The sequence below is a fragment of the Amborella trichopoda genome, chromosome 6, assembly GCF_054954075.1.
Source record: "Amborella trichopoda isolate Santa Cruz 75 chromosome 6, AtrichopodaSantaCruz75HAP2 v2.0, whole genome shotgun sequence".
NCBI lineage: Eukaryota > Viridiplantae > Streptophyta > Magnoliopsida > Amborellales > Amborellaceae > Amborella > Amborella trichopoda.
Genome location: NC_142341.1, coordinates 8,886,373 through 8,889,998, shown reverse-complemented (window position 1 = coordinate 8,889,998; position 3,626 = coordinate 8,886,373).

Genomic DNA, 3,626 nt, shown 5'->3' with positions numbered 1-3,626 from the left:
AGTTGACCCCAAAAATGAGGAAAAAAAATTGCTCTAGAGAAAGTGGAAAGGAAATCATTGAATCATAATTTACATTTTAACTTCTCCTTATGCTCCTTAATATGCACATTGTACACTTATTCCCTCCAGCAAAGTTTTTCTTTTCGAAATTTTTAGATCCACAGCATATCCTCAAATGATTATTTTCAAAGAAAGATCAGATATTGAATAAAAGAGTCATGTTTTCGAGTGGTTAAGCCTACAAAGCTCCAACAAGATCATTTATACTCCCGCAGTTTAAGGTGGAATTTTGTGATTTTAAGAGTACAGAACTTGGAAGTTGTGAACCACTAGACCTATCATCAAACAGAATAGGTGATTGCTTTGGACCTTCACTTGTAAGACGCTCACAATCGATAACCATGAAGAGAGGAAATTTTTTAGCTAATGTTTGATTCTTGTGTAAGGTTGATGAAGAAAGAGGAAATTTTTTAGCTAATGTTTGATTCTTGAGTAAGGTTGATGAAGAAGTTGGGGATCATGTATTTTTCCACTACTTTTTTTTTATTTTATGTCTATTTGGAAGTGGGCTTTTATTAATTATTTGTTTTATTACTACTCCATTGTCATTCATGTAATACAAAATTGTCCATAATAACTACTAAAGGGTGTGCCATTGGTATTCCGTTTTGGAGGGTCTTTTGAGAATAACTCTACCGACATACTTGTTCTGTACCGACAGACTTGTTCTATATCGACATACTTATGGAAGTAATTCTTTGGAGTGAAAACTCATTTCATCACAATACAAGCCTAACGAGTGGATGTGAATTGATATATAAATATGTGATGGCCTAGATGTATGCTATATATTGAAAGAAGAGTCTTCTAATATTGTTTTATATATTGGATCTGAGCTGGAGTCTAAGAATTTCCACCTGCACAACCTCAAGGTGAAGGTTCATCGGCGAGGAGCATGTGCCTATACTTTTATCAAACTTTGAGTTTTAGTTTGCTTGAATCGTTCATGTTCATAAATATTTATTACGTGCTCAACACAATTGTATATAAGACTTTGTCTTTTGTTGGCAGTCGCTTCAATGCTCCAATACCTGATCAGATTGATGGCAATGAACTTGTGCCCGTCCAAACCATGGCCGAGCTTGTACTAGAATGTGATATGGAGAAAATCAAATCATTGGAGAGCCCATATAGAGGAGATGGCAATGAGGTTGTCCTGCAAACTGGCCAATATTTTGATAATGCAAATGGTTGTCGTCATCATTTGGTCAATTCTGTGGTATACAATAACTTCGATTCTCCCAGCCTCGAATACTCTCACCAATAACCAACCTCCAATCTCTTTACCCCTTTACCTTCTATTCCTCCTTCCAAGTAGACAGGGATTCCTTGGCATGCCATGCCTTGTTCCAAATTTGTCAACACACATGGGCCGATATATATGGCTCAAGTATATTGTCGAATATGAACACCATAATGCACATTGCATAATTCAATGTGTTCGCCCTTTTCTCACTAATGTGTTCACCTGGCTTAAAATATGGATTCCAAATTACCTGTCACACAATATTAAAGTAGCATTTATAAATATAACAAGCAATAAATAAGTAAAAATAACATAAAAATAAATTGAGGTTACTCTACCCTCATTAGGATTGAAGTTATTAAACTCCTAGAGTATAGGAGGAACTTTATTCTACGGGTTTCCACAATATCTCTTTGGTGGCTTCCATCTTATAAATATAGGCTCTCCCGAAGGTATATGCTTTAATATGAGTCTCGTATATAATATGCTCACAAGGCCAACACTACACAATATTAGATTTTAACTTAGTCCATAGGGCACTACCTCCTATAAGGTATATGATTTTTAAAAAATTAGCTAAATCTACAATATATGACTTACCTTAATAAGTGTAGGCGAGCCACTAAAGTGTCTATGCTTAAAAGTGGCAGACTTTGCGAGAGACCGATACAAGTATGCTAGGACTGCAATACCAGAAGAATACAGGCCCACTTCTTTGAAACTCTCAAAGAACTATAGATACCTTGTGGGCACTGTTGACTGAAATGAGTCGGAGAAAATAGTAATGTTGATGAGGAATATCAAGTACGCCCTGTTGTGCCTTGCAACTTGTGTTGCGGTTGTATCATTTGGTATTTGTTTAAATTTGTTCTTCAGCCAGATGTGCTTGATAGAAGTCAGATTATATTCATCAAGTATCAGTCCCAGTGAGGTTTTATATACTTGTCGTAATTAGGGATAGGTCAACATGTAACGGGCTCACCATCCACCACCAAGCATAATGTCTCATACAGAGTCAAGGTCATTTGACGTGTTTCTATATTGAAATGCAGTGCATTTGTTTCACATCTAAACCTCTATGTGTTGACGGGGACCAGAACATGGTTTATATTGCCTGGCCGGATGGACATAAGAGGATCCAATCTGCATATGTGAACAATTTCTTTTTGTTGCTCACTCAGTGGCCAATCAATCATTCAACTAATGAGATTTCTCATTAATTGGCATATCTTTCTTCTCCAGATGTTAAACAATGAGAGAAGATGTTAAACACATGTTTCAAGTGCTAGAGGGAAATTGAATATGTACATACCCTCCCCTTGCCAAATCCTAAATGATGAACATTGTTTGTGCAAGTGTAGAAAAGTTGGACCCTGTGGACCTCCAGGGTAGCAATCAGGAGGCAGTGTATGTACTATAATTACTGAATCCCAATCAACCCAAAAGAAAATTGCAATATGATCAGCTTATGGACATATTCCCTCCGACAAATACACATCAAAAACTCATATTTACACTTTCTAGTTTATACACTCCACAACCCTCTACATTGACTGCTTCTTCTCTCTTTAGAATTATTTCGAGAATAGATCATTCACAACATGCTAACAAAGACAATAACAAAAATATATATTTAGGTTCCAAGATACCAGAACTTTCCATTAAATCGAAATGCAAACACAATGGAAGGTACTGGGAAATGAATTCCAATGGATAAAGACACCATATAGAAAATAAAGATAGATATGAAATAGTTCTGGATTAAATTATTTCTAAAGATAATATATTCCTCACGGCATAAGCATTTTCAAAGTTTGTTAAGCAATTATTTCAACCCAGGTTGCCACACATTGAACATATATTAAGAGCAAAGGAAAGGTTGTACAGTAATGGTAATGCATATAATTATCCAAAAAAATCAAATTATCTCCAACAAATCGGCAAGGAAAATGATCAATACAAAAAGAAATCCAAATATCTGCCCAACAAATTAATGAATCAAAATCGGCAAGGACAATGATCTGTACAATCGGAAAGCAATTGAATCAACGTCAATGCAACACAAATATTTTATTGATCTGTACAAAATAAACCCCATTTTTTTCCCAACAAATTAATGTATAAAAATATCTCCAAGAAATTTGTATTTTTATTAGAGTTTTACTGGTTTGTTAAAGTTCAGTAAATAATCACAAATATTTATGCATATGCATATGTAAAAAATTCATGGGAGTGCTTTTCTTACGTGTCAATGAATTAATAATAGTAAATATAAATATAAATATAAAATATTATGACTATAAAATAATATCATTATTAG